The sequence below is a fragment of the Zootoca vivipara genome, chromosome 12 (genome assembly GCF_963506605.1).
Source record: "Zootoca vivipara chromosome 12, rZooViv1.1, whole genome shotgun sequence".
Lineage (NCBI taxonomy): Eukaryota > Metazoa > Chordata > Lepidosauria > Squamata > Lacertidae > Zootoca > Zootoca vivipara.
The window spans coordinates 54,265,891-54,286,764 of record NC_083287.1 but is presented as its reverse complement, the minus strand read 5'-3'; positions in this window follow the sequence as shown (position 1 = coordinate 54,286,764).

Sequence of the window (20,874 nt, the reverse complement as noted above, 5' to 3'; positions counted from 1 at the left end):
TCGGTAGTGGCACCTGCCCTGTGGAACGCCCTCCCATCAGATGTCAAGGAAATAATCAACTATCTGTCTTTTAGGAGACATCTGAAGGCAGCCCTGTTTAGGGAAGTTTTTAATGTTTGATGGGTTATCGTGTTTTTAATATTCTGTTGGGAGCCTCCCAGAGTGGCTGGGGAAACCCAGTCAGATTATGAGTGGGGTATAACTAATAAATTGTTGTTGTTGTTGTTGTTGTTGTCACTGGAGAAATATTGGAGTGTATGGAGCTTCTTCTTCTTCTTCTTCTTCTTCTTCTTCTTCTTCTTCTTCTTCTTCTTCTTCTTCTTCTTCTTCTTCTTCTTCTTCTTCTTCTTCTTCTTCTTCTTCCAAGCCTACAATTCTATGTTTCTGTGTTTCTATGAAATTTACCCCATTTCACTTCTTTGGAAGACTGTTCTTCAGGAAATAAAGAAAGTAACACTTCCCTATTCTTTACACTTGTTACCAATCATGTAGATACAGCATCCTATTTTTCTTTTGACACACCTTTGTCAAAGTAACTGAAATACTAGGATGTTACCCCCTGGTTCATCCACCAAAATCTGCTTTATTTTATTTTTAAAATCAGCAAGCTGGTGCTTGAGACGCGTCCAAACTAGGATCAACAGAGTTTGCGTGGAACGATTCGGTTTGGCTAGAGCTTTCGCTGGAGTGGCAAGTGAACAGGACACGAGGCATGGAACTGAGGATGCAAATCCCCGTTTGAGAAATGAACGGAAAACATCTCGGGGAAATCAAACAGAAAGACTGACTGTCCCTCTCCTTGCGCTTGGAGACCGTGCTGCATGTTTGAGAGATTTCTAGGTGGCAGCTGCTGTTGAAAAGGAAAGAGGTCAACCTTTCCACCTTCCAGGGATGGAAATGTACGGTTCACCGGATGAGAGTTGAATATCAGGTTGTCAACAGGGAAAGATGACATGTTCTTCGACAGGAATGACAGGGAATCTCCGTGACTGGAGCACTTCTCGTTCCTATAGCTTCCTTCTTCAAAGGGAAAACACGAAACGCTCTCCAACATACACATTTGGGATGGAGATGTCCCTGAGAATTTTTTATTTTATTTTGAGAGGAGTAGCTTTTAGACATGGCCACGGTGCCTGCTACCAGCCAGAGCTGGCTGAAATATGAAAAGCATTTGCAGAATCAGGAACCAGGGAATTGTTGCTGCTGTTATATTTATTTATATCCAAACTTTCCCCCAGACTGAGTCCCAAGGCAGCTTACAGACAGAAACACAGAAACACAGATAAAATAGCAAAAGCTGAAAACACAGACAATATAATCCTTAAAAAGAAATTAAACAGTAGCGGAATTAAAACAACAGCTATGTAAAAGATTTGCTCTCAAAGGCCTTCAGCCTTGATTGAAGAGGGTGTGTACTTTCATTCAAGAAGCGATGGAGATCTGCTCAATCTGGCATGTCTCCCCACCTAGATAAGAGTGTGATGTGGCAGAATAGTGCCTGATGGTGATTCCGGTTCATCATGGGTTAACCTATCACTCCCATGATAGGCAGCTGTTCCCTGGGAGGCGGAGCTAGTCGGTGTTCTAAATGGAGGGGGACCAACCATTGAAAGGCAGTTGGGGAGTGGAGGGTTAGAGAGGGAGCAGGAGGTAGGTTTGGGTGGATGGGAAGAAAGGTTATAACCATTATTATCAAGATGCAGGAGATGTGTTAACAAGTCTGTATTATATGAAAAGTAGATATGTACTTTTAAGAACCAGAGAAATCCATGTTTTCAAGTTAAATAATAAAGTTAAATGTGCCTAAACGTTCGTGGACTCAGGCAGTGTCTCAGTACCTTCAGAGGTGTGACTGTTGTAAGCCAAAAAATGGCTTATCTTCTGAGTTAGACCAATAAAACTCAGAGACAAGAGGAGTTAGGAGTCCATTATGTTTATTGCAAAGCAATAAGGTTACAGTCGAATCTTTTCGGAATACTGCAACCCCGCCCAAAGGTCGGGCAGTAATTTATAACATTTCAGACAAAGGATTTTGATTTAACCAATCACATAAAGCATTACATCATTTAATATTTTAATATTCATCATTATCTCATTTAATATTTAATACGTATGTCATTACCTAATGTAATACACATGCGCAATAAGCATTGCTAACTAGACCAAGGATTGCTAACTAGGCCTTTGATTCTCAATAATACGTTACATTGTGAGATAATATGCATGTTGGGAACCTGTGTTACGTGTACCATGTAACAATTTGTGAATTATATCTTTGTGATTTGCGTGTTAGCTGACCTTCTGTTCTGGTAAAAGAACGGCATCTTGCTAGATCATCAGTTTCTTAAAGCAACAAGTTCCCATAATTCACTATTATAAGCGTATTCCAGGATTTATAGGGATTCACATTATCACCTTAATTGGGGCCCTATGGGCCCCTGCTACATGACTAAGAGGCGAGAACAAAGCTTTCCTGTGGAAGAGGAAACTGTTTGCTTTTTCTCCTGTCATACAAAGGGCTGGTTAGTGAAGCCAAGAGAGCTACAGAGTTGCCTGAGGGTGAGGCAAATTGTAGCAGTGTAGCAGGGGCCCAAAGGGCTCCAATTAAGGTAATAATGTAATTCCCTATAAATCCTGCATTATGCTTATATTAGTGAATTATGGTAACCTGTTGCTTTAAAGAAACTGATGATTCAGCAAGAAGCCGTCCCTACTGGGATAGAAGGTCAGCTAATACGTAAATCACAAAGAAGCAATTCATAAACTAGAACATAAATTGTTACATCCACACGTAACACAGGTTTCCCATACATGCAAACTAACAATATGTAACAGATCACGGTAAGAATCAAAGTTTAGTTAGCAATGCTTATTGCGCATGCGTATTAGATTAGGTAATGACATACGTATTAAATATGAAATGAGATGATGAATATTAAATATAAAATGATGTAATGATTTATGTGATTGGTTAAATTGAAATCCTTTGTCTGAAATGTTATAAATTCCTGCCCGACCTTTGGGCGGGGTTGCAGTATTCCGAAAAGATTCGACTGTAACCTTATTGCTTTGCAATAAACATAATGGACTCCTAACTCCTCTTGTCTCTGAGTTTTATTGGCTAACTCAGAAGATAAGCCAATTTGGGGCTTACAACAGCAGTAGGGATCCATGGGAGGGAGACCCCACTGGTGACAATAGGTTCGAACGCAGAGCCCTGAGGTACCCTGGAGACAAGTCCAATTTGGACACTGGAGGTTTATTCCCGTTTGTATGGAAGCACAGGAAGAGCCTCTGTTGTTAAAGCAGTGAGGGGTGGGAAACGGGGAATCCCTCACATGTGACAGGTCCCTTTCTGAGAGATGCTGTTTGCAGATGATGCAGCCTTGACTGTACACTCTCAGGGAGCTCTGCAAGGATTCATCAACTGTTTTGCCCAAGGCTGCAGGGAGTTCAGCTTTGCCATCAGCCTGACGAACACCAACATCTTGAGTCAGGATGTCACCAGCACTCCATGCATCCACTGGTGAACTCACACCTGAGGTGGTAGATGGTTTTGTCTATCTAGGCGCCACCATAACCAGCAACCTCTCCATTGATGCTGAGCTGGACAAGTGTATTGGAGAGGCAGCTACAGCAATGACTCACCTCTCCAAAAGGGCATGGGAGAACATGATACTAACGTTCAATGCCAAGATGAAGCCTACCAGGCTTGTGTTAGAGCACCAGTGGCGTAGGAAGGGGGGTGAGGTGGGTGCAGGCCACCCCAGGTGTCATCCCTGAAGGGGGTGGCAAAATGGCTATGGGCAGTGATGCAGTGGCTTGGGCACCTGCAGGCTCCATGCTGCCCAAAACAGCAGTGTGTGGCTTGCATCCGCCCGCTGCCTCTTCCTGGGCAGAGGGCAAATGTGACACGCCGGGTGCCTGCGCTATGCTGCTGCATGTGTGTGTGTGTGGGGGGGGACCAGCTACAGATTGCAAACAGCAGGAGCAAAGCATAACAAACTGGTCTGCAACCAACTACTCCCTCTAGACTATAGCATTACATGTATGTACATTTTGTAGATTTCATTACGTTGAAGAAAGGATGTTCCTCACCAAATTGTGAAGGGGTTTACAACCTTAGAAATACTTGTGGTATTCCTGGTTATAATCTTATGTTGGTATGTATTTATAATATTGAATAGCTCGTTTTGTTATATGAATGTATAAGAAGAGATTTTCATTCGCATCTTTTTACATCACTTAGGCCTCAAGCGGCTGAAGAAGCCAAAAGGCGAAACAGGTTGTTTTTATTCCGGAAAACCTTGTTCTGCTTGCATCTACTTATGGACTTCACACTTCATAGGATCCACATATATTGGGTCCTGTTTGAACATTTGTTGTAATACTTTATTTGGACCTACATGACAGAGCGGTTGAGTGCCACTGCTACTTACTACATTGTTTACCCCTATGTGGAGATAAATTATACATTGTATGTAATTATCTCAGCAGGTTGTGTTTTTTGTAATTTGGAATGGGCAGCAAGCAGAAGAAAAATAAATATAAGACAGTGTCTTATTTTCGGGGAAACACGGTAATAACAACAACAACAACTACTAGTAGTAGTTATTTTCACTAATATGTGCATTTCTATGCACGCTTTCCCTCAGTACGTACATTATTGTACACATTGGAGAGCAGCCACAAGGGAGGAAGAAGAAGGGCCAGAAGCATCTGCAGGGCCCTCCCAACTGGTGGACACAGCCTTGCTGCCCTCCTCCGATTCAGAGTTGGAAGCCTCCATGGGACCAGTCTCCCCAGCCAAAAGCTGTGGGGTAAGGAGATGGTCCTTTAACACTCAGCCAGTCCCTCTGAGGAGGAGGTGGTGTTTGCTTCACTAGGTAGGTCCAGGGAATGCAGATAAGACAGCAGTTGGAGCTAGGTGCCTGCAGGAACGGCAGTTCCAAAAGGCAGATGAGCAGGGCCCTGGGAGCTCTCCAAGGTCCTGTTCTGGGTGCCTTGAACTGCTGGCAGGACACTGCTGGATCTCCCCTTTGAGCCTCAAGCTCACCTGAACTGGATGTTCAGCTGGTCTTACTGGCCATGTTCCACATCCAGCAATGTTTCCAAATACCAGTTGCTGGGAATAACAGAAGGGAGAGAGCTTACGTGCTCAGATCCTGCCTGTTGGTTTCCCACAGCTTGGCCATTGTGAGAAGAGTATGCTAGACCAGAAGGGCCACTGGCCAGCTCTTGCCATACCTGCCAAGTTGCTGTCGGAGAAATAAGGGACCGGCCGGAAGTAGCAGACCGGAAGTAGCGCTGCCGCCATTTTGGAACTGGGCAGAGCATGCGCAGAAGTGACTTTTGATGCTGCTCCGCCCAGTTCCAAAATGGCCGTCGCGCCAGAATAAACCGGGGAAAAACAAAAAAATCATTTTTTCAGCTAGGAACAGCTGGAAAAACGGGGATTTCCCGGGGAATACGGGAGATTTGGCAGCTATGGCTCTTGCAGACTCTTCTTGTGCTAGGGATATCTCTTCATCTTCTTGCATTAGCCTAAAACTCTGTGCACACCTTATAAACCCAATGTTTGTTCCATCCAGGGATGCGGAGATGGTGCGCGGAAGTCGATTCTGTAATGGAGGTGTGGAGCAAAGCCATATCACACTTTTCAGTGAGTCCTTCCTCACTCCCTTATCAGAGCATCGAAAGAAATGTTGGCACGAGAGGGGAATGGCAATCAGGAGTTGGCCCAGCCCAGCGAACATTTCTTACCTCCGGGCAAATTGTGAAAGGCTTTCTTGTCCAGCAAAAGAGGATGTTTCAGCTCCGTAATGAGGTAATCAATTGCTCCATATCCTAGAAGAGGAAATGAGCCTAGCCAATACCAACCACAACATTTGACTAATTCAGGTGTTCGCAAGCTGACTCAGAGCTGGCAAGGGGCGTGTGTTTGTGTGCACGGGCGGGGGATGGGTGAGCTTAGGGAAAAGATGAGGTTTGTAGGTCAGGTGTTGCAGAGGAAGGAGAAACAGGGAAGGGAGGAAGGAAGGAAGGAAGGGAGGAAGGGAGGAAGGAAGAGTCTTATGACTTACCCTCTGGAACTCCCTGCCTATTGACACCAGACGCTTCATTGCACTCTTTTCCGTGCCAGCTAAAAACATTTTTTGTATAGACAAGCCTTCCAAACATGTAGTATAATGCATGTTTTGATTTGTTTCCGCTTTATTGCTGATTTAATTTTTTTAAAAATAATCTTTATTGAGATTAAAAAACTTTTACAAAATATAAACAACAAACAAACATAAACATAATCAACAAACAAAGGATTAAAAAAGAAGAGAAAATTAAGTAAACAATACTCACTAAACTCAAACTCAAATAATAAATATCAAACTCAAATAGCAAATATCAAATAACAAAATAAATGATACTTTCAACTTAATACAAACTTAATCTTAAATAAACTTAAATAAACTAAATTTAAACATAAATTTAATAACAAAATCATAAATAAATTATAAATAAATCATATATATGTGTGTTTCATACATGCTCAAATTAAACCTCTAAATCATTATTCCATCTAACCACATATATAATTATAACATCCTGGAGTGTAGTCTGAAATAATATATTTATAACATCCCAGAATATAACCTAAAATAAAAAGCAAATCCCCTTTCTTTCCTCCATTACCCCCCCCCCTCTTTGAGTGTCTTAAAGAGTTGCTTTTACAGATACTGTAATTTTATTGGTTTATTCTCATTGTAAACTGTTTTGAGGGCTGTTTTTTTTTTAAAAAAAAAAAAACACACACACCAAAAAAAACACACACACACCAAAAACCACAAAACCAATCAAGAGGTGCATAAATTTTATGAAATAAAATAAATAAATAAATAAATAGAACACAGCAGATGACCACATTGGCACGATGAGCGCAGTCCACTGGGCCACCTGCTGCAACAGGAAGCATTTTGACTGCAAGTGTGAGCGGCTGAAAGCCTAAAGCAATGGAGGGGGGCATTTTTGAACCCAAGGGCCACACTCTCTCATGTTCAACCTTCTGGGGGCCATGTCCAATGATGGGTGGGGCTCAAGGCAAAAGTGGGCAGAGCACTCCCACAGTGGGCTACATTCCAGCCATGCTAATAATAAAAAAAACCCAGAAGCTTCTAGACACACACACACACACCTTCCTGCAGACAAGCAGTAAGTTTTCTTTAAAATCTTGGATGGTTGTAAAAGAGGATTAGACAAATTCACGGAGGCTATTGATGGCTATCAGCCATGATGGCTAGGTTCTGAAGACCCATTGCAAGAAACCGCAGGATGGGAGAGAGCTCTCATACTCAAATCCTGCTTGTGGGTTTCCCATAATGGGCATCTGGTTGGCCCCTGTGAGAACAGGATGCTGGACTAGATGGGCCACTGGCCTGATCCAACAGGCTCTTAAATGGCATCATCATATAGTTCAGGTAAACCATCCAGGCAACAGCACTTGAGGCTTACCTTCCAAGTCCTGGACTGCAGAATCCGGGACCGGCAGCCGTGTGACACCAGAAGTTGCGTCGACGTAACTTCCGGTGTCGCTTTGCCCTTCTATGGGCACCAAAAATGGCCGCCGCCGGCTTCAAAAGTCGCTTGTACGCATGTCAGGAAGTGCGTCGATGCAACTTCCGGTGTTGCTCCGCCCACCTATGGGCACCAAAATGGCCACTGCCGACACCGGAAGTCATGTCTATGCACTTCCGGACATGCGTAGGTGCGACTTTTGAAGCCGGCGGCGGCCATTTTTGGTGCCCATAGAAGGGCAAATCGGAAGGAAAAAAATGGCCGCCAGCAGGAGAAAATAATGGAGAAAAACGGGAGACGAAGTGATACGGGGGACCACCGGGAAAAGGTAAGTAAAAACGGGGGGTTTCCCGGGGAAAACGGGGTACTTGGCAGCTATGACTTGAGGTGGTCATGGAGCATGGTCTCTGAGGGGTGTGGCTTGGGGGAGGAGAATGGGCCAGAAAGAGAAGACTGGTGGGCTGCAGTTACCCTAGGCCTGAAGCCCCCTACAACTGCTCTATCTCTCCTCCATACCACCTCATGGACCAATGAAGCAATGGCCTAGGACATTCATCTCCTGCAAAGCAAATAAAAGTCTGATACATCTCCGAAGCCACTTGGGAGGTGTGGAAGTTAACCACACTACTGGCAAGCATGCAGCCATAGAAGAGTGTTATATCTTTATTTTCATTTTTTAAAATAAAGTATGCCAGGTTCTCGGCCCGGCCCGGCCCAGCAATGAGGAAGTGTGACTCATGGCACACCATCCATGGCGTCATCAAATCCAGCAGCGAAAAAGCAAGTGGCACTTCAGAGATCTCACACCCTCCCCGGCAGAATTCCACAACTTGAGTCTAAACACGCAGAAGGAAGAACCTGACATTTTAGACTTGGCTTTTCATATGATGCTGGTTAGTTAGTTAGTTCATCAGCTGAATGCCCTGCCATTTCGAAGGGAAAATGGATCTCCAAAAATGAGGATACCAATTTGAACCACCATTTTATATGCACGGCAACCAGTTAAGAACTCTTTGCTGCAATTTCAGTAGAGGTCTTCTTCTTCTTCTTTGGCAATCCCTCGTAGCAGAGTAAGGCTGTCTTCCATAAACACGGTTTTAACAGGGAGTCCATAAGTGTCTGTGGAGGCCAATTCTGGATCCTCACATGCTTCCACAGTGGGGACATTGATTTCCGGGCAGGAGTTGATAATGGTGAGGGTTTGCCAAGCATGCCTTCCTCTTAGCGCATTTCTCCCTTTCATCTTGAGTTTGAGTGTCTTCAAAACCCATGACATCTTTGGTCAAGGCTGTTCTCCAATTGGAGCCCTCACAGGCAAGTGTTTCCCAATTGTTGGTGTTTATACTACATTTTTAAAAGATTTGCCTTGAGACAGTCTTTAAGCTTCTTTTGTTGACCACCAGCCTTACGCTTTCCATTTTTAAGTTCAGAATAGAGTAGTTGCTTTGGAAGACAATCATCAGGCATCTGCACAACACATCCAGTACAACAAAGTTGATGTTGAAGAATCATTGCTTCAACACTGGTAATCTTCATAGCTGCCAAGTTTTCCCTTTTCTCGCAAGGAAGCCTATTCAGCATAAGGGAAAATCCCTTTAAAAGGGGGATAACTTGGCAGCTATGGTAATCTTTGCTTCTTCCAGCACACTGACATTAGTTCAAGAACTCCAATTTCTACTGTCTTCCAGCACACTGACATTAGTTCGCCTGTCTTCCCAGGTGACACGGTTGATGGAATCTTTCAAGGAGTTGGAGATGGCATTACAGGGCCTCTTGACATAGTGAGGGAGGCAGGGACCAGGGGAGGTGTGGGCCTTCTCAGCATTCTCCTCCACAGGTGTTGTTGATGGGCAACTTCAAGACCACTCCAGGTAACCTTCCTTAAAGGTAAAGGGACCCCTGACCATTAGGTCCGGTCGTAACCGACTCTGGGGTTGTGCGCTCATCTCGCATTATTGGCCAAGGGAGCCGGCGTACAGCTTCCAGGTCATGTGGCCAGCATGACAAAGCCGCTTCTGGCAAACCAGAGCAGCACATGGAAATGCCGATTACCTTCCCGCTATAGCGGTTCCTATTTATCTACTTGCATTTTGATGTGCTTAGGATACCTTTATCTTTAAACCAGACTTGAATGGGGTGGTCTTTCAAACAAAGGACGCATTCAGAGGACATCTGAAGGCAGCCTTGTTTAGGGAAGCTTTTAATGTTTAATAGATTATTGCATTTTAATATTCTGTTATTAATATACTATTATTCATGCACTTTTATAAATAAAACAAACCACGTACTCCATAGTTTAAGACTGGAAACATTCCCAGCTCCACCTGGAAATAATGGGGATTGAACCTGTGACCTACATGCAGAGCAAGGGCTATGTCACGACAGGTGAGCCAGTATCCAGTTTCAATTTCTTGTTTTCCCCACCTTGAATCCAGTTTTCCACATTACGTTTGTGATTTTTTAAAAAGTCCTCATGAAATTTCAACAGCACTTTTATCCCAATATACACCCTTTGATGCAACTTCCCCCAAAGACCCCCCTTTTTTGCAAATCAACTTCCCCATATATAATATGATTGTGTCTGCTATTTTTCTGTGGTATGTACAATTATATGCTCACTTGAGCCTAGCACATGCCTTCTTGTACTAATGTCTTGGATGGAGAATTGCAAAATTCAGAGAAGTGCAAGTTTCAAAGGATGACTGCATTTTTGTTCTTGTATCGTTTCAGAAAATGTGAATTAGGTAGGTTCACGCACAGGGTGTCAAAAAAACAAACAAAGCAGGAACAATACAATTGAAAAATAAAATAAGTAAAAACCATGAAAATGTTTAAGAACCATCACGCCCCCAAAGTTAATAAAATTGGAAGATTTGAGACAGATAAAATAAAGTACTTCTTCAAGCAGTGCATAGTTAAACTGTGGAACTAGGTGATGGCTGCCGACCTAGATGGCTTTAAAAGAAAATTAAATTCATGGAAGAGAGAACTCTAGATAACTACTAGCCATAAGGCCTATGGTGTGTCTGTACGACTGGAGGCAGCAATGCAACCATCTATACTGGTGGCCACCCCGTCTCCCGTGGGAGCAAATTCCATACAGGGCTGGCCCTAAGGCAAGGCTGGGTGGCGCAATGCTCCAGGGCGCCGGGCCGCCAGGGGGCGCCGCACTGTGCCCGCCAGACAGTCCGGCCGCCCTCCTGCTCGCCCTGCTCCTTGCCTCCGTCCCTCCCTCCCACCGTGGGTTTGAGTCCCAGCCTCAGCCTGGCGGGTCGGGTTGGGGGCATGAGGAGGACAAGAGGTCGGGTGCTGCGTGGCACCACCCCCCAGCAGAGGCCTCCGCGCTGGCCCACCCGCTGTGGCACCCCTGTGCCCGGCCCACCCTCAGCGCCCGCCCCGCCCATGCCATGTCCCTCCTCTGTGTCCGCGGTGAGTTGGGGCGGCGGCGGAGGGACCTTTGCGCCACGGCGCTCGGTGTGGTTAAGATGGGCCTGATTCCATAGCTTTTAGCTGTGCACTTCACGAAGAATGACTTCCTCTTATCTGTCCTGAATCTTCCAACACTGAACTTCCCTGGATGTCTACGAGTTCTGGCGTTACAAGAGAGCGGTAAAAACTCTGAGTAATGCCAAATTTCTGGCTGCCCTGAACTTGGTGGCTAATCAATGGCATCTGTCGGACGACTCTTGCATCCTCCCACAGAGATGATGGCTACATGAAGCCACCCGCCTCCCTCCACCGTTTCCCGAAAACAGCGGAAGCCTCCACTGTGGACATGTCTGCCCACGTGTCAGGCTACGTGAGCAGTCGCCCGCCGCTGCAGCACACTCAAGTACATGTGAAGTGATTTATGGAACATTAGCACATTTGTAAAATATATCGTGTTAAGCGCCTGCATAAAATATAATATATAGGTTACCGCAAACTTTTTACGACCTTCCCCAGATCCATCCTGGAACGCTGTCTCAAATGGTTTGCTCCTTTTGCAGGTGGAAAAACATATTCGTTCAACCCCGGAACTTTCGTTTTCGTTCTTCAGGCGACAATATTGTGGAAATGGCTGTTACCTTGACAGCAAGTCATGGGTTTCTGAAGGAGCCTGATGAGAAGGGTTCGTTTCCCCACACCAGTGGTTCCCAACAGGTGGTCCGGGGACCCCCAGGGCTCCGCGAGCTATGCCAGAGGGGTCCGCAAGATGCTATTAGAAAAAAATATATATTAAATATATTTCGTATGATAACAGATTTTTTGTTTTGACCGCTTCCTGCATGAGCAGAGTCTAGCGCAAAACTAGAATTAGATAGAGGCAGTAGTTCTGTTGTATGCCGTTAGGTGGCGCTTTACAAACACTACTGTTTTTCAAAGAGGCAGCGCACACATTCTACTTCATTTGTGCGCTACTGCGCAGGTACCCTGTCTTCTCCATTCCCCTCCCTCCTCCCTGGTGCGCGCTGCCTCTTTGCAAAACAGTAGTGTTTGTAAACAAAGCGTTTTTCGCGGAAGCTACAGTTTGCGTAGTTAAAAATGGACCGTTGGTTAAAAAGTGGTTCGTTAAAACGACAAAGGCCTACAGATGAAGAGGAAGAACTGTAAAAAATGTATAAATATAAAATATAAAAAGACTCTTAATTTGGCTCTCACTTTTTAATTTTAGGGTTAGGAATTAATGGGGGTCCTTGTCACAATAGCGGCTCGATGAGGGGTCCTCGAGAAAATTTTGTTGGGAACCCCTGCCCCCCACACTTCTTTTCTGTTTCGCTTTCCATCATATTTTATGTCCAACCCTAAGAACCTAAGGAATTGCCACGAGCTGGACCGGTAAGTTTAGCATTGCCCTGTTGAGCAAACCAGTTATTTATTTGTTTATTTATTTAGGTTGTGAGTTAAGGGGTGTCCATCTGTATGTTGCCCGAGACCCTTCTAATTCCTGGGGTTCTTGATCCAGCAAAGGTTAAAATCTAATGGAGGATTCCATTGTTGAACTATCTGGGTAAGGTTCTTGTTGAGTTAATGTTCGTAAGTACGGTCCTTGGTGTAACAAAGGAAGTTGTTCTGTGCCAAAGGGTGCTGAATTTACATACAGTGGTGCCTTGGTTTAAGAACAGCTTAGTTTATGAACAACTTGGATTAAGAACGCTGCAAACCCAGAGGTAGGTGTTTTGGTTTGTGAACTTTGCCTTGGAAACAGAACATGTTCCACTTCCTGTTGAGTGTGTTCCATTTGTAAATTGAGTCTCCCGCTGCTATGGGAAAGCACGCCTTGGTTTAAGAATGCTTTGGTTTAAGAACGGACTTCCAGGATGGATTAAGTTCCTAAACCAAGGTACCACTGTATAATAAGCTAAACAAGCTATAGTTTAGGGCCCCACTCTCTTGGGCCCCCCCAAAAAATTATGAGTCTTTGTAAATTGTGTTTCTAAAGGAACTTTTGTTATTGCCAAATCCCAATGTGTTTGCATTCTTAAGTTTGTTATGAATAAAAAATCATTTTAAGTTAGAGGTTAATAATTATTTCACTATTAATATACTTCTTGTTAATTGTATTTCACTATTAATATGCTTCTTGTTAATTGTATTTCACTATTAATATACTTCTTCCTAATTGTATTTCACTATTAATATACTTCTTCCTAACTGTATTTCAGTTCAACAATTACTTTGATTAAATACATATTTTGTTATGTGCAAATAGTTTGAGATACCTATTAGGTCCATAAATTACCATATAGCATATATTCAACACAAAAAATAGCGACAATTTGTTGTTGACAAAGGATAGCTGGACATATAAAGGGCCCCCCATGACCTTCAGTGGTTTAGGGCCTCATCAAACCTAAATCCGCCCTGGTCAAGCCTGGGGGCAGAGATTAGGAGAGATGGCGGCAGCAGTGTGCAAGGGAGCTGTGGAGGCAGCGTTCTTGTGTGACGGTCCAGCACCATCAGGCTGCCTAGTCTGCCGGGAATGAGGGCATCACACTTGCCCTGCCCTGGGCGCTGGTAACCTACCCTTTCCCACTGAGTCCTACCTTCTGGGGGAGCAGAAAGCTAGCTTGCTCCATCTAAACATCGGGAAGAACTGTCTGGTGGCAGGAACTGTTTGACAGAGGAATGGACAACCTTGGAAGGTGGTGGCCTCTCCTCCACTAAAAGGTTTTTAAGCAGAGGTTGGGTGGCCATCCGTCATGGATGTTTTAGTTGAGATTCCTGCATTGCAGGGGGTTGGACTAGATGACCCTTAAGGTCCCTTCCAACTCCACAATTCTGAGTCTGTTTTCAATTGTATGTAAATTGCCATAACACAGTGGCTTAGAAGGTGGTCAATAAATAAATAAATAAATAGTGGTGGTGGTGATAGTAATTTTATAAAAAATAAACTTGCATATTTTTTTTAACGAGAAACTCAAGTTGTTTTCACCTTTTCCTACTATTCTTCTTTAAAGTCGTAAGTGTCAACTGGTTTTTCCTGGAAGCTTTCAAGACACACCAGAAGTAGCCAAGAGCCTTCTTTCTGGTCTTGTTTCCTAGAACAGAGGAAGATGCCTTACATTGAATCTGACTGTTGGTCCATCTAGCTCAGTATTGCCAACACTGGCTGGCAGCATGAAGATTCCCCATCCTTCCCTGGAGACATTTGAGGACTGAACTTGCGGCCTTCTGAACAGAAGGCTGATGCTCTACCATTGCGCATAGGTCCTTCCTCAAAAGAGAGGGATGATGTATGGATGATCCAGTTTGAATCCACCACTAATGGACTAATGGGGACGCTGTGGCGCTCTGGTCTAAACCACAGAGCCTAGGGGTTGCTGATTAGAAGGTCGGCAGCAGGGCCAGCGCCTCCATTTAGGCAAACTAGGCCATGGCCTAGGGCGCCAAAATGGAGGGGGCGCTGTTGAGCCTGCCCGCCGCCTGCCGCCCATCGCCCACTGCCTGCCCGCCGACTGCCGGCGGCTCCACATGCGTTGCTGGAGCCTGGCGGGCGGCTGCTCAGCTCTGCTCTGGAAATGGAGGGGGCGCTGGCGAGCCTGCCCATCGCCTGCCCACACAGCCACCAGCGCCGGGAGCAACAAGCGAGCGGTGGCGGTGGCGGCGGCAGCGCCCGTAGCTGAAGCCTTCAGCTATGAGCGCTGTTGCTGCCGCCGCCGCTGAAGAGCTCACAGCGTCCCCTCCATAGGCGGGAGGTGCGCGAGCCAAAATGAGAGCTCAGTGCCCTCCCGCCTATGGAGGGGACGCTGTGCGCTCCTCAGCGGCTGCAACGAGGGAGCGGTGGCGGTTAGGGTTATATAGGGAACAAACTCAGTGTTTCATGTTTAAACCAGTAGGCATTCCCTTTTGTGTTTGTCCCTGCCTTCTAATTTGTTGATTTTATTAACACCAAAGACAAGCATGCAGACCTTGTTGTCGTCTTTTAATTCCCCAGCTAGGAAGTGTGCAAAAGCACACAGTCAGGCAACTTTTGCAATTTTCTCGTTTTGTGCAACAACAACAATAAATTACTTATACCCAGCCCATCTGTCCGGGCCTCCCCAGCCACTCTGGGTGGCTTCCCAACAGAATTTTAAAAACACGGTAAAGGATCAAACATTAAAAACTTCCCTAAAGAGGGCTGCCTTCAGATGTCTTCTAAAAGTTGTGTAGTTGTTTATCTCCTTAACATCTGATAGGAGGGCATTCCACAGAGTGGGTGCCACTACTGAGAAGGCCCTCTTCTGCCTGGTTCCCTGTATCCTCACTTCTCACAGTGAGGGAACCGCCAGAAGGCCCTCAGAGCTGGACCTCAGTGTCCGGGCAGAACGATGGGGGTGGAGACGCTCCTTCAGGTATAACGGGCCGAGGCCGTTTAGGGCTTTCAAGGTCAGCACCAACACTTTGAATTGTGCTCAGAAACGTACTGGGAGCCAGTGAAGCTCTACCAACACAAGGCTGATTCTCTACCAATGCTCCAAGGTCCTTTCTCAAAAGAGAAGGAGCCGTCAGTTGTGGCTCGCCATTGTCTTTTCATCCCAAACGATGAGCAGATCTTTTCCAGTTTTCGTGTTTTATGGACGGATGCTTTATGAGGCAGCATCCTGTCCTAGCCCTGGTTGTTTTCCTAAATTCGGGTCTGCCAGAACCACGGGCTGACATTTCAATGAAAGGGCCTCACACGCTCATTGCCCTACAATGTTTATGGTGAACTAAGTCCAAATGGCCTCTGGAATCCCAAATCAAGATCTCCACCTTTTTCTTTATATATATATATATTTTACCCAAAACAAGTGCATTTGCCGCGATCACCATGTTGCTCTGGGAATATCCACTTTGGCTGCAACTGCCTGTGTGTCCACTCTGAGGTAGGTCCCATGAGTTAAATAAATAAATACATTTTAAGTAAATCATAGAATCATAGAGTTGGAAGAGGAGAACACAAGGGCCATCCAGTCCAACCCCCTGCCAAGCAGGAAACACCATCAAAGCATTCTTGACATATGCCTGTCAAGCCTCTGCTTAAAGACCTCCAAAGAAGGAGACTCCACCACACTCCTTGGTAGCAAATTCCACTGCCAAACAGCTCTTACTGTCAGGAAGTTCTTCCTAATGTTTAGGTGGAATCTTCTTTCTTGTAGTTTGAATCCATTGCTCCGTGTCCGCTTCTCTGGAGCAGCAGAAAACAACCTTTCTCCCTCCCCTATATGACATCCTTTTATATATTTCAACATGGCTATCATATCACCCCTTAACCTTCTCTTCTCCAGGCTAAACATACCCAGCTCCCTGAGCCGTTTCTCATAAGGCATCGTTTCCAGGCCTTTGACCATTTTGGTTGCCCTCCTCTGGACACGTTCCAGCTTGTTAGTATCCTTCTTGAACTGTGGTGCCCAGAACTGGACACAGTACTCCAGGTGAGGTCTGACCAGAGCAGAATACAGTGGTACTATTACTTCCCTTGATCTAGATGCTATACTCCTCTTGATGCAGCCCAGAATTGCATTGGCTTTTTTAGCTGCTGCATCACACTGCTGACTCATGTCAAGTTCACTAAATATTAAGATCATTCCTGGTCCACCTCTGTGTTGGGATTATTTTCTAAGATGTTTTTAAGATTTTTCTCTATTGTTCTGTCACTTGTTTTACTGCCCTTGGCTCCTTTGGGAGGAAGGTCTGGAAATAAATAAGAAAATTACAATAATAAAATAAAATAACATAATTCAATGGGACTTACTTCCAGATAAGTGCCTGTAGGCCACCAATCCTACATTGTCACCTGAGGCCCTTCTTCATGGTCCAGAAGTCTGGAGGGGGGCAGCATGAGAACGGGCCTTTTCTGTGATGCCCCCCCCCATTTGCAGAATGTTCTCCCTAGGGAGGCAGCACCAGTCAACCACTTTGCCCTATAACCAAGCATTTGGCCTCTAACTATCTATGGCTTTTTAAAGAAATGTGTGGGATGTTTTTAACCCATTCCCCTCCCTTCTCGCTGTTTGTAATGTATCTGTGCTGAGGTTGGGTAGGTGGGCTTTAACTCATGGGCTGCCATGAAAAAGGCAAATTCCACCCTAGGGATCATTAGGAAAGGAATGGACAATAAAGCTGCCAATATCACCAATGCAGTTATACAAATCTTTTTTCCTCTCCCCCTGTCATAAGAGTAGAACTAGTCGATGCCCAATGAAACTGAATGTTGGAAGATTCAGGACAGATTTGAAAATGTCCTTCCCTGCAACACATGGTTAAACTATGGAACTCCCTTCCACAGGAGCATAGCTGCCAAGTCTCCCGTATTCCCCGGGAAATCCCAATTTTTCCAGCTGTTCCTAGCTGAAAAAATGGATTTTTTTTGTTTTACCCTGGTTTATTCTGGCGCGACGGCTATTTTGAAACTGGGCGGAGCATGTTCAGAAGCGACTTTTGATGCTGCTCTGCCCAGTTCCAAAATGGCTGCAGTGCTACTTCCGGTCTGCTACTTCCAGCCCGGTCCCTTATTTCTCCGACAGCAACTTGGCAGGTTTGCACAGGAAGCAGCGATGGCCACCATCCTACATGGCTTTAAAAAGTGGAATTGGATAAAGCCAAGACCCGGAAACTACAACTAACCCAGAATGTGGCAGCTAGACTGGTGACTGGGAGTGGCCGCCAAGACCACATAACACCGGTCTTGAAAGACCTTCATTGGCTCCCAGTACGTTTCCGAGCACAATTTAAAGTGTTGGAGCTGACCTTTAAAGCCCTAAATGGCCTCGGTCCAGTATACCTGAAGGAGCGTCTCTTCCCCCATCATTCTGCCCGGACACTGAGGTCCAGCGCCGAGGGCCTTCTGGCGGTTCCCTCGCTACGAGAAGCCAAGTTACAGGGAACCAGGCAGAGGGCCTTCTCGGTAGTGGCACCCACCTTGTGGAACCCCCTCCCACCAGAGGTCAAAGAGAACAACAATTACCAAACCTTTAGAAGGCATCTCAAGGCAGCCCTGTTTAGGGAAGCTTTTAATGTTTGATGGATTTCTGTAGTTTGATATTTTGTTGGAAGCCGTCCAGAGTGGCTGGGGGAACCCGGCCAGAAGGGCGGGGTATAAATAATAAATTGTTGTTGTTGTTGTTGTTGTTGTTGTTGTTTTTGTTGTTGTTGTTGTTGTTGTTGTTGTTGTTGTTGTTGTTGTTACTATTATTATGGCTCCGATCTGCTTCTGTGTTTGGAGGCAGCAATGCTTCTGAAGACCAGCTGCTGGAAACCACAGGAGGGGAGAGTTGCTCTTGGGGGTCGGATCCTGCTTGTGGGTTTCCCATGATGGTTGGCCTTTGTGAGAACAGGGCTAGCTCAGGGACAGAGCAAGGTGGGTGCAGTGGGTGTAGCCCGCCCCAGGTGTAATCACTCACCAAGGGGGGTGACATTTGGTGTGCCGCCCACCCGCAGGGGCGGAGCAAGGTGGGGGCGGTCCGCCCTGGGTGTCATCACCGAGGGGCATAGCTGCCAAGTCTCCCGTATTCCCCGGGAAACCCCCGTTTTTCCAGCTGTCCCCAGCCGAAAAACGGGTTTTTTTGTTTTCCCCGGTTTATTCTGGCGCGGCGGCCATTTTGGAACTGGGCGGAGCATGCTCAGAAGCGACTTTTGATGCTGCTTTGCCCAGTTCCAAAATGGCTGCAGCGTGACTTCTGGTGCGGTGGCCATTTTGGAACAGGGCAGAGCAGCATCAAAAGTAACTTCTGAGCATGCTCCGCCCAGTTCCAAAATGGCGGCAGCGCTACTTCCGGTCTGCTACTTCCGGTCCAGTCCCTTATTTCTCAGGCCGGAACTTGGCAGCTATGCCGAGGGGGGTGGCGAGCAAACAAGCAGAGGATGGATAGAAGGAGAGAAGCAGAAGCTTCAACTTTGTTTTTTAAAGACAATTTATTAAATTTTCAAATAAACCACATTAAACAATAACAAAACATTAAACAACAAACACAGCAACACACAATAAGCACAAAGATTCCTCCTTTTAACATCTATTCAACTATTTTACTTCACTTTGCTCTGCCGAGCTTTGACTTCCCTCCTTCCCCCCATTCGGTTTTCCTACCCACTCTTATCTCGCAGTTCCTTTGTCCCATCTACTTAAAGTCAATTCGTAGGATTTATTTCAGTCCTGCAAGCATCTTTAAACTTCTACAGTTCCTCTCCATATAGTCCACAAATTTACTCCGATCCTTTTGGAACCTTGACTCTCCCTGGTTCCGGATCCTGCTAGTCAGTCTTGCTAATTCCGCATAGTCCATCATTTTCGTCTGCCACTCTTCAATTGTCGGTAACTCCTGAGTTTTCCATTTTTGGGCTAATAAAGTCCTAGCTGCAGTTGTCGCATACATAAATAATATTTGATCTCCTTTTACAATCTCTTCTCCTATAAGTCCTAATAAAAAAGCCTCCGGTTTTTGGGGAAAGGTGTATTTAAAAATCTTTTTTCAGTTCGTTATATATCTTTTCCCAAAATCTTTTAACTTTTTTGCATATGATAAAATTCACCATCCTTATCTTTACATTTCCAGCATGATTTACTACTCATTCTATACATCTTAGCCAATTTTACTGGTGTTAAATACCATCTATACATCATCTTCAAAACATTCTCTTTCAGGGCAGTACATGCAGTAAATTTCAATGTTTGATTCCACAATTTCAACCACGCATCAAATTCAACATTATGCCCAAAGTCTTTTTGCCCATTTTATCATCACATCTTTTGTCAGTTCATCTTTATTGTTGCTATCCTACCTGAGAAGGAGAGATTTAAGCCCCTCCATCTCTCCAAATCTTTCTTTATCTCCCTCCATAATTTTCCATAATTATTCTCATATAGGTCTATATTATTGATACTATTTATAATACCCAAAAATCCTATTTTTATTTCAAATGTTACCTATATTGGGGGAAAGAAAGATTTTTGAAGAATGGAGGAGAGATTTAAGTAAGTTTATATGGTTGGATAAGAAACCAAGGATCCAGTACAAACTACTCACAGATGTAAAAGATAGAGGGGGGTGGGGGGTCCCAGATTTGAGACTCTACTACGCATCGTCGTGTATGTGCTGGCTCAAAGATTGGCTAATATTAGAAGATGAAGAGTTATTAGAGGTGGAAGGATTTAGAAATGTAGGGGGTTGGCATACATATTTATTAGAAATAGAGAAAGGGAAAAATAAACAATTTAGCAATCATGTGATTAAAAAATCAGTATTCAAGATTTGGAAAGAATTTAAAAATTTAATGGAACCGAAGATACCGTGGTGGGCCTCGCCATTCGAGATGACAGCCCTAGGGAGAAGGTGGAAAAAAGGAAGATGGTTGACGTATCAAGAGGTTTTGGTGAGTGAAGAGGGACAATGGAAACTAAAACCATACGAAGAAATTAAGCAGTACTGCAACAGTTGGTTGCAGTACATGCAGATTCAAAGCCTTTTTCAGGAACATAAAAAATTTTGACAATTGGAAAGTCAAAATTACAAGAATTATTAATAGAAAATAAGGAGAAGCCATTATCAAAAATATATAAATTTTTGTTAGAATGGGAGTTAAAAGATGAAGTAGTTAAAGAGGTAATGACAAAGTGGGCACAAGATCTAGGGAGGCCGATCTATACGGCACAATGGGAGAGTATATGGAAAGTTTCGATGCGATTCACGGCTAGTATGAATATAAAAGAAAATATCTTAAAACTTGTTTATAGATGGCACCTGACCCCCAGTAAATTAGCCAAAATATATAGGAATGATTTAGATAACTGCTGGAAATGTGGTGAAAAAGGAGGAAATTATTTTCACTGTTGGTGGGGCTGCGGAAAAATACGTAAATTGTGGGACG